Source organism: Emericellopsis cladophorae, assembly GCF_022114955.1.
Source record: "Emericellopsis cladophorae strain MUM 19.33 chromosome Unknown NODE_11_length_583618_cov_114_125112, whole genome shotgun sequence".
NCBI classification, from domain to species: domain Eukaryota; kingdom Fungi; phylum Ascomycota; class Sordariomycetes; order Hypocreales; family Bionectriaceae; genus Emericellopsis; species Emericellopsis cladophorae.
Window position 1 is genome coordinate 160,214 of NW_026250936.1, and position 10,522 is coordinate 170,735.

Sequence of the window (10,522 nt, forward strand, 5' to 3'; positions counted from 1 at the left end):
GCTTACCCTTGCCCCTAGGCTTGGCGGTAATATAGCGCTTGTCCTTTACCCCTACCTCTACTAACTTATCCTTATCCTTATCCTTTTCTTTATCGGCCTAGGGCCGGGGCGGAGTAGGGGCGGTCTTCCTCGACTTAGTAGGAGTCTTAGGCTTAGGGCGGTCGGCTATAGCGAGGGCGGAGCGCTTTCGGGCCGAACCTATACTACTAGAGCCACGAGCGCGGAGCTCGATATAGTCCTAGAGAGCGTCCTAGAGATCTTAAGGCTGGAAATATCAGAATATAGTTATAACCCGGGCCGGACACGGGACTTACCGTAGTAAGGATAGAGACCTTAGAGAGGTCGGGGTCGCTAGTAGCCTAGCGTAGTATACGGCGAGCGATAGTGGCGCTAGTATCGGCCAGAGGGCTAGGAGGAGGCTACGAACGGGTTAGACGAGAATATAGTAAGGATCCGGGCCGGATACGCATAGGAAGATAGCTACTAGCGCGCTAGTAGCGATAGTTAGAGCAGGAGCCAGAACTAACTAGGAATACGTTAGTACTAGCATAGAGACGCTATAAAACCAGGCCGGATACGTATAGTACGTAAGGCAGAGGCGGAGGGCCTCGCGATCGTCGGGATAGAGAAAGAAAAACACAACGAGGGCGTTTAAGTAGTAAGTATACTAGTGGTTAGGTATACGCGCGGGACCGACCATATTAGGATCCTATCTACGACGAGGAGGGCAGCGGTCGGATATAGTATAGGCAGGGTCCGGGCCGGATACGCGTAGAAGGTAAGGAGAACGATTAAATCTTTAGCTAGAGTAATAAGGGGTAGAGGGCGATAGCGGCGCGAATCTAGGTAAGAAATACGTAGGTATAAGCGTAAAGAAAAAAAAGAAAAAGAGAAAGGGAAATAAAGGGGTAATATATAAGTAAATAAAGTTTACTCGAGGTAGGGGCTAACTTAGCACGAATCCGGGCCTAATCCCCCCGGAACCTTACTACGAAAGCAGAAGTCTAGTAAAATATCGTATATAATAGGATCACGATAGATACGCGGGCGGAATCGGCCCTGGTATAGGACTGGCACTATAGAAGCTAGTATCTTATTTTATATTTTATTATAGTAGATAGAGGAGGACTATACTAAGGTTTTTGCTTAATTTTTCCTTAGGAATATATAGCCTAGATAGCCTAGCTAGCTAGCGAGAGGCACCCGTAGGGGCGTATAATTTATTATTATTATTATAGGTATAAATAGGTAGTCTTAGCCGAATTATAAGTTATTTTATAAGGTATTAAGTATCTTATCTTCGTTAGATAGTTTACTACGATAAGGATTATATCGTATCCCTAGCTCGGAGGTAAGTATATAATAAAATCTATTAATATATCTCTTTAAGCGCGTTCGGGGATCGGTAGCGGCTTTAGGACTCCTTAATAAGTATCTCGGGATAGGTTAGACCGGCGGTAGGTATAATAGTTCTTGATCTATCTTTCTATATATACTAATATACCTAGCTAGAAGTAATTTCTTAATAAGATATTATAGGTACGGGCTCGTCTAGGGTATCTAATAACGGGTAACTTATAATAGCGGTAGAGTAATTTAGCCTTTAGTTTATCGTAATTAAGGATATATAAGCGGTCTCGGAAGTATAAGCGGTTATAGTTCTTAGTATACTTAGATAGTATAATATAGGTATAATATCGCTTATTTTTATAGATCGCTTCTTAAATAAATTCTAGGATTTTATTAATAATATAGCCTTTATTAAAGAGGTCGGATAAGTTAGTAAGAAGTTCGGTTAGTAAGTAAGCGGCGTAGAACCTTACCCTCGGGTTTAGGTTCTCTTTCTTTAGTACTATCTAGCTCTAATAAAGAAGGTATTTATCCCCCTCCTTTAAGAGATCCTCTAACCTCCTAATTAAAGCATCGGGCTTAGTACCTTACTTCCCGGGTCGGTAGGTAATCTAAAAATTAAATTATAATAAGAACTTAGACTAACGGGCTTATCTTTAGTTTAGTAGCTTCGTTATAGTAAAGTACTCTAGGTTATAGTAATTAATAATTACTTTAATCGGTAAAGAGGCTCTTTCTAACTCCGGGCGTTATTCCTCGAAGTAACGAATTATAGTTATTAGTTCTTTATCGTAGATCTCGTAATTATACTTAATAGTAATATATTTCTTTAAGAAGAAAGTAATAGGTCGTAGTATCTTATTATCCCTTACCTAAGATAGTACCCTAGCGGAGATATAATTAGAGGCGTCTATCTCTAGGATAATATTCTTTTTTTAATTAAATAAGGTTAATATCGGGGCGGTACTAAAAATAGTTTTTAGGCCTTCGAAAGCGTTATAATAGTTAGTAGTCTAATAAAATAAGACTCTTTTTCTAATTAAGTGGTTTAAGGGTATAGTAATCTTCGAGTAGTCTTAAATAAATCTCCGGTAGAAATTACCGAAACCTAGAAAGGCTTATATATTAATAATATAGATCGGTATTTTTTAGTCTCTTATAGTCCGGACTTTCTTAGGGTTTATTTAGATTCTTTCTTAGCCGATAATTAAGCCTAGGAATTTTATCTTAGTTACGAAGAATTCGTACTTTAATATCTTAATATATAGCCTAACGTTCCTTAGGGCTTTTAAGACTATTCGTAAGTATTCTTTATATTTAAACCTCGTTCGGCTATAGATTAAGATATTATCTAAGTAAGCGGTATAGAAAATATTAAGGTATTCTCTTAGTACGTTATTAATATACCTCTAGAAAGTTATAAGGGCTCTAGTTATTCTAAATAATATAATAAGCGACTTATATAGTCTAAATTAAGTATAAAAGGTAATTAAGTACTCTTCCCTTACGAGTATCCGGATATTATTAAATATAGAGATAATATCGATCTTTAAGAAATATTATATATTAGCTAGGTTCTTTAGGGATTCCTTAATTAATAATAGCGGGTATCGGTCTTTAATAATAATATTATTTAGAGCGCGGTAATCGATATAGAAGTATAATCCGTTATCGTTCTTCTTAACGAATAATATAAGGGACGCTATAGAGGAGGAGCTTAGTCGAATAAATCTTTTTCGTAGGTTCACCTTTAACTACTCCTTTAGGGTCTTTAGTTCCTCTCGAGATATCTTATATAAGGGTCTAAATAGTAGTATACTTCCCTCTTTTAACTAGATATAATAGTCTCTAGGTCGGTACGGCGGTAGTTTATTAGCTTCTTTAGGCGAGAATATATTAGCGAACTTAGCGATCTCTAGGGGTAAGGCAGGTTCTTATTTAATAGGTTCTATAATTTTCTCTTCGATCTAGGCTATAGTAATAGCGAATAGCCTTATATCGCTCCTTCGGGTATATATAAATATAGCTCTTAATAATACTAGAAAGATATCGCGTTAGCTTAGTAGTCCGGGGGCGGGCTTTAGATACTAGCGGATTTTCGTAAGAATAATATATATAGCTATAACTTTTAATAAAAGTCCGGGTATATTATAATACTATTAGTAATATAGGCTATTAAAGCGTAGTATATAGCTTCTAAAGCTAACGAGAGGGTTATATTATTTTAACTAAGGTATCCTAAGCACGATCGGGTAGCTTCTAAGTTAGGTTATATATTATATTATATTCTTTTATTCGTAGTTATTTATCTATATCCGGCTATAGATATAGTATATAATCTAGCCGCTCTTTACGAGGCGGCTATCGAATACCTTAATTATAATCGGGTATATTAGTTAGTATATTCTTAGGTTATAGTTCTCGGCTTAGCTTTTATTAATAAAGGCCTTCCCCTTAGCTCTATTATTAAGTATTATAAAAGTAAGTAAAATAATATTATTAAGTAAAAGTAATTTAATAAGTAGAATTATTAGGTTCGATCGTTAGTTATATTCCTCCTTAATTAGTATACTATATATAATAACTAAGGAGATTTAAAGTATTCTTTAAGCGGTTTTCTCGGGGATAGTAGTTATATATTCTACTAATACTTACTAATAACTTAGGGTAGGCTTACTTTATTTTCCGTGCGGTCTAGGGAGGGTATTAACCTCTAATTATCTAGCGCGGGAGAGTTAAAGGATCTAATAAGGGATAAGTCTTCGTTATTTAAAGTAATAAATCGGGCTTAAGTATGTCTAATATCTAGCTTCCGGTAATCTCGAATATAATAACTATCGGAGCTATAGTAGAAATAGAGGTTATTTTCCCTCCGGTTCGGGCCCTATAGTCGGCGTTAGTTACTTAAGTCTATAAGGTTATTAGCGGTTATAGCGGCGGGTACTATATAGCGTAAAGGGCTATAGTTTAAAGGGCTATATCCCTTACGCGAGGAGGTTTATCTCTAGTTTTAGTATAAAGCTAGTCTCGGGGGTTAGCTACGTTAGATTTATTATTAATATTAGCGGTATCGGTTATTTAAAGTCTATAAGTAATTAGCGTATTAATAAAACTCCTAGCTAAGGGGCGGGTTATAAAGTAATATATCCTATAATTTATAAGATATTCTTTAGAATAGTAATAATATTAGGTTACTATTAGCTATTTCTCCCTCTAAAATAAGGCGTTAGAACTCCGAGAAATACGTATTAAAGTCTTAATACCTTTAGCGGAGCTAGTATAAGCGGTTCTAAGTATTCTAGACGCGGTTAAGGTCGCTAAATATATTTTTAAGATAAATTAGGAGTTCGGGGTAATCGCTAAACTATAGGATTCTAAAGATAGTATAGGGGAGTATTAAGGTATATACTTTCTTAATAAGCCTACCGGCTATGTATATTAACTAGCTTATAGCGGTAGGGAATCGGTCGGCGTTAGCTATTATTTTTATATAGATTTAGTATAAGAAATAATAGAGATCGGGGCGGGATCCTTTAAACTTATTAAGGTCGGGAAGTTTCTTAGATAATCGGGAGGAGGTAGTAGATCTAGTAGTAAGTAGCGGAATCGTTCCTAAGTAAGGAGCTATAACCTCTTTAGCGAGGGGGGGTTCTTAAAGCCTCTAAAGTAATTACTCGTATAGTTAGTAAGCTAGCTTATTAGGCGAGTCGGGCGGTTATAATTACCTTAATAATCTATATATCCTTATCCTTTATCTAAATAAGAAGGTTCCGGTTAGCCACGCTCTCCTCGATAATCTTAGTTTCGAGGGTAGCTATTTTCTTATCTAGTATAGCTATATAATCGGTAAGGTTCGTAATCTAAGTATCTTAGGATTCTATATAAACGTATACTTATTAATAGAAGTAAAACTATTTAGAAAGGTTACTAGCTACGGTATCTACGAAAGCGCGCGTATCCTAAGGTAACTCTAGAGGCGTCGGGCGGGAGGTTATCGTATTTAGCGTCCTATAGGTAGGAGCTACGTAATATTAAGGGGGGTCGGTCGGTAGGTAGGATAGGGAACACTCGGTCAGGCTGACCTAGTCTATTACTACGGATAGGCACTCCTTAGGTAGGGCAGGCTCTATATATAAGACGTAGCTCGAAGAGCTATAATAGAAGACGGTCGGGATCGCGACAAAATATAAAGGTAGGCGCGAGTTCACGTGACTGTTAGGTGCAGGGTGGGTCCCCGCTCTTGACCAGCTGTGACAGACCTAATGCCCCTCTTGGGTGCCTTACGAGGCCCTCTTATGTAACCCTTGCAAGGGCCCCGTAGAACTTATAGGGATCTTTCAGGGGGCTGATATAAGAGTCAATAGCACTTACGAATATAGTGCTTCTTAAGCCTTCTATAATATTCGAAGGTTAGCACTGCCACACTCGCTATTATAAATCAAACCTTCTGTAATTTTCTACTAGGTTCGATTTGATCCACTCTTTTACAGGGCATTATAGCGCCCTCGTGCCTATAAATATAGGCCTTTATTCACTCTTTGGTAGTTTGTTTGAATCAAGTCTTCATTCTTTTATCTGTTTGCCTACCCTGAAGATCATCGAATTAGTCGCGATCTTCCTTCCACTACGCCTATAAGAGTACTACTCTTTAATAATAATAATACTAATAATAATAATAATATTTAAAAAATAATTTTATTACATTTATTTAGAATTAGTGTTTAATGTTTTAATATAAGCTATTTATTAATATAGTTAGATATTATCTAAATATCTCCTGATAGGCCTTATTAAAGTAGCATTAATAGCTAATCATATAATCGTTACCATCTAAGTTCGGATCCTAGCGGCGACGATTTAGTACGTCGATAGCCGGCCTTTAGTCGCCCCCCTGGGAAGCCTTTGCGGTGCTTGACACATCGTGGGAGCTATTATCTACCGAATTCATCTGTCTCATCGCTGTGAGCTGAATTATTCTCGCACCACGGTACGTCACGAAGATCCTTGAGCGCGATCCCATTTAGGATTCCTGAGCCCACCAGTGCTGATTGCTTCTGTACTCTTGCAGCCAGCCATGACGTACTGGAGTCAAAGTGGGCTACATCATGGTGAATCCTGCGTTCGAAGGACTTCAGTTCCGACTGGATCGTGTCGATGGATGCCTTTTGGCTTACTAGCGAAATTGCAGCCTGATGATTGCTTGCAGAGGGTAAGGCCAACAAAACGGCAGGCATGTACCTCCTCATCGTCTCGATCGCTTTAAATCAATCTCTGTGGCCAGATTTTAGCGCGGATATCATGCGTCCTTTTGTCGAGATCTGGTCTGTCATCAACATAGCAACAAAGGCAGAAACGTGGCGCTTACCAGCAATCAGAGTCACTAGGCGTGATTCAAGCTATTCCAAAAATCTGCATCCGGCAGTGGCTGAAGAGCCCCAGTGCCGCACGTCAATTTTGATGAAGCTTCTGTGGCTGTTCATGGAAGTTTTGAGAGCTGGTGAAACCACGACTCGCTGCATTTGACTGAGTTCACCGCGCGACGGATGTATAAAGCTGGCCCGAGTGAAATCGTTTGTAGACATTTGGATGTTGACCTCGCGTATCTTGCTGAATACAACGACTGCAGCTGAGTCGTTGGAATTGGCGGCCGAATTCAAGGAGAGCGCATGCCATCCCAGGATGCAAATAGCCTCGCGCGATCTGCGGTGATAAGCCAGGCTATTGTGGAAGTAAGGATAGTATACAACCTCTTTGCGAAAGTCGAGGTTCAAGTAATGATTGAAAAATGTGAATATAATGTCCTTGAGACCCATCTGCCCGCCTGTGTTTGCCAGGAGCTTGCATACAACCACCAGCATGATGGTGATTTGGGAATCACCCAGATAGCCAAAGGTTGACGGATACAAGCCCCTTTCCTGAGCCCCACAATCGGATTTAGAGGTGGGCGTGGCAGTGCCATGTCTGGTATTGATCGCTGCAGGTACCACATGTCGCGCAGCAGTGCTACTTTGATGAGTGTCGGGCCAGGTAAAGAAGCAAACACTGGGTCAAAGTTGGCCGATGCATAACGTCTGGGTACCTGATGTACGTTGGTGAGCGGTTCTTCCTTGCCCGGTGCGAACCTAACCTCTCGAGCACGGGTCGTGCGCAGCAGCAGCGCAAGCTGAAGCGGGCGTTTTTGATATGTACTTCAAGCATTGTGCCTGAAAAAGTCTTCACCCTGCGTCGCCTGGTGATGCCATTAACGTCATCCGCATTGGGTAGCCTGTACATCGCCAGCGTAAAAAATGTTGCAGAGCTGAGGTTGCCCAAACACAAACAGTCCACATCAGATGATGGATCTCACGTACCCAAGCCAAAAGAACCGACCGGGTGTAGCACAAACGTTGGGTCTTGAACTTTGATATGTTGCAGCCCCTGGCAGCCCAAGGCAGTCCTCAACAGCTCGGCGTGATGCTGAAGTATGAGAATGTGTTGACCAGTGCCAGCGTGGTAGATCTGGCTGAACTACTCTGTTACTTTCGGCAAACTTGAGCATGCCAGTTCCTGGTGTGCAGAGAGGTTGTGCGGTACATGTGCGGCTTGTGGCTGACATTTGAGTATAGCTCGAACACCCCAATGTCCGCTTTGAGGAGTAAGGTCTCGGGCATCACCGAGCCCAAAATGGTTGCACCGATACGGCGGTACTGCCATTTTGTCATTGATCAAGACGCGATCGTAGCGCTGTGGTCCTCCAAACGAACCAGCGCATGCTATTTTGGAGGCCAGCCCGTTGCTTGCTGGGTCGAAGATAGCCCCTTCTTCTCCCTCATGGCGGCGATACAGCGAGACTTGACTTGCTACAGAGTACAAGGCGAGATGAGTCCCCTAGAGAGATTCTTGAAGTGGCCCATATGTCTTTCAAGTTGTATTTCTTGAGCAAGGTACTGAAACCTTGAAGATATCGACGAGTTAGGGATTTGATGTGACCGGTACGCTTCGCTTCATCAAGCGTGTCCGAGGATGTCGGCATATTGAAGCACCCCGCGATGAACCATGGCGAACCATCGTGATAACTAGAAAGAAATGCCATCAAGGATTCGAAAACGAGCCCTTTCGCTTCCACAGCTTCGTCACCGATCCCGGAGGAAGGCAACATGCTGCTAGAACCAGTGGTCGAGGTTTTTTTGGTCCAAAATGTGGTAGCGTTGGAAACACGACCACACATATGGATCCGCCGTCGCCCTGAATTCCAGATTCTTCCCATTCCATGAGAAACTTGCTGAGTACAACCGTGTTGAGTAAGTATGATAAGGTTCCAGCATCTGCTCTGTTCGGAGGACCATGCGTACAGTATGGGTAGACAGATCGGGTCTTCGCATCGGCGATTAAGAAGACCAGAAGTGCATGCGGGACTTCTTGCAGTACTAGAATGTCTCATTTGGCCCGTGATGAAGGTATAGTAGCGATTAATCCCCCGTATCGCTCATCACTGGAAGAGAAGGAGGGGGGGGGGGCGTTGGAGGTCCGCCTGGACGTTATATGACGCCACAATCAATTGCGTGGTCCTCGCCTCCCCAGACCATGTCCCTTTTCAAAAAAAGCACCATCTGCTGTGACTTTGGAAGGCGCATTGTTGATGCTAAAATCCGGCTGGCTAGAGCTCTCATAGAACAACCGCTGCAACCTACACGAGTCCAGATGAATATAGCCCCAAATTTGCATTCGTCCAACATAGTCAATGTGCATTGCAGCTGTGTCATCTTGTAGGAATGCAACTATCCTCGATAGGGTCCATGACAAAGGCGTCGGCAAGCGCAAGCTGGCCAGCACTGGCAGAAAGGTATCGCCCTGGTTGTGAGCCGCCTGAACAAGGGGCAGAATCGGCGACGATATTCGGTTGTTCTGGTGTGACGCAGCCGACTGTGCCAAGTCACCGTGATGAAGCGTGGTCAGCGAGTGGTGCCTTGACACATCTGCCGCATCAAGTTCAACGTCGATGCATTTGTCTCGGGACTGATCGGATATGACAGCGATGACACGCACAATCGCCTTTTCCAAATCTGCAAGGCGTACAAAGGGGTACACAACGTCCACAGGTGGCGGCCATGTCCCCGCTCTGAATCATCAAGCCATTGCAGGAGCTCAACGGGGGGTGGCAGAGCTCGCCTGGTGGGAGGACACAGAGAGCTGTCTCAGTTGATTCGGGAAAATGGGCGTGGGATTTTGGCTCTTGGGTCGCCATGATTAATCGATCGCATTGGGCGTGCTGGACGCTTTTGTTTGACGAGCTGGTCCGGTCTGCCAATATTAAGCGATTGCCACGCGTCCAATGATCTTGCTCAACTCGAAGACGCCAAAACAAATGTTGAATACGCAAGTCCGACGTAGTCATGAGATGTTCGTGCCACCTTATACCTACTCATATTGACCGTAGTGTAGCTATGAGAAGCGCGCAAATATAAGTACGATAGCCTTTCCTCCACCAGTGATACTCGCGATACCCAGCAGATATGCGCCTGTGAGTCATCTCATCGATGAGTGTGAATGAGCTATCGTGGAAACAACCACTGCAGTCCGGCAAAATCAGCCAAACGACGAAGGGACAAGAGCCACGAACTTTTGCCAAACGTATGACCTCGGGAAGTCTGGCTCTGGGCTCATTGACCGCGGCGCAGGTGGGAGTTGCAGTTGGTGAAGGGAGGATCTTGACCCTATAACGCGGTATGCGCGTATTGAAGGGGCGTCACGCGTGAGGCGTGCAAATTAGAAAGCTTGCCGAATGCCGACTCCGGCGGGTTTTGGGGGGTGGATGCGATCTTGTCACTCGTATCCGTATTGTGGAGATGTTATTATTAAGTTGAGAGTCCCTTCATTTGTAAAACAACCAGGATTACAAGTAGGAGCCCCAAATGTGAAGCCGCTCTTCATGCCGATCTCTAGCCCTCTAGGTAGGTGGCCGCGCTCAAGGATTCAAGCTACGTACTCCGTACACGAAACACTGCCGACTGTGCGACATGCTAGGCCGGAGGATCAGCGGCGCCCAGATTGGTTGAAGCTCGCTCACACAGTACGCCATTCTCCCGGGGTATCCTATCAACATTCGACACATGATGAGTTCTTGGCAACGCCGTCATCGAAGACCAAGAGGCCGGGCCGCATGAAAGGATCAGAGTGACCTGTTTCACGTTTG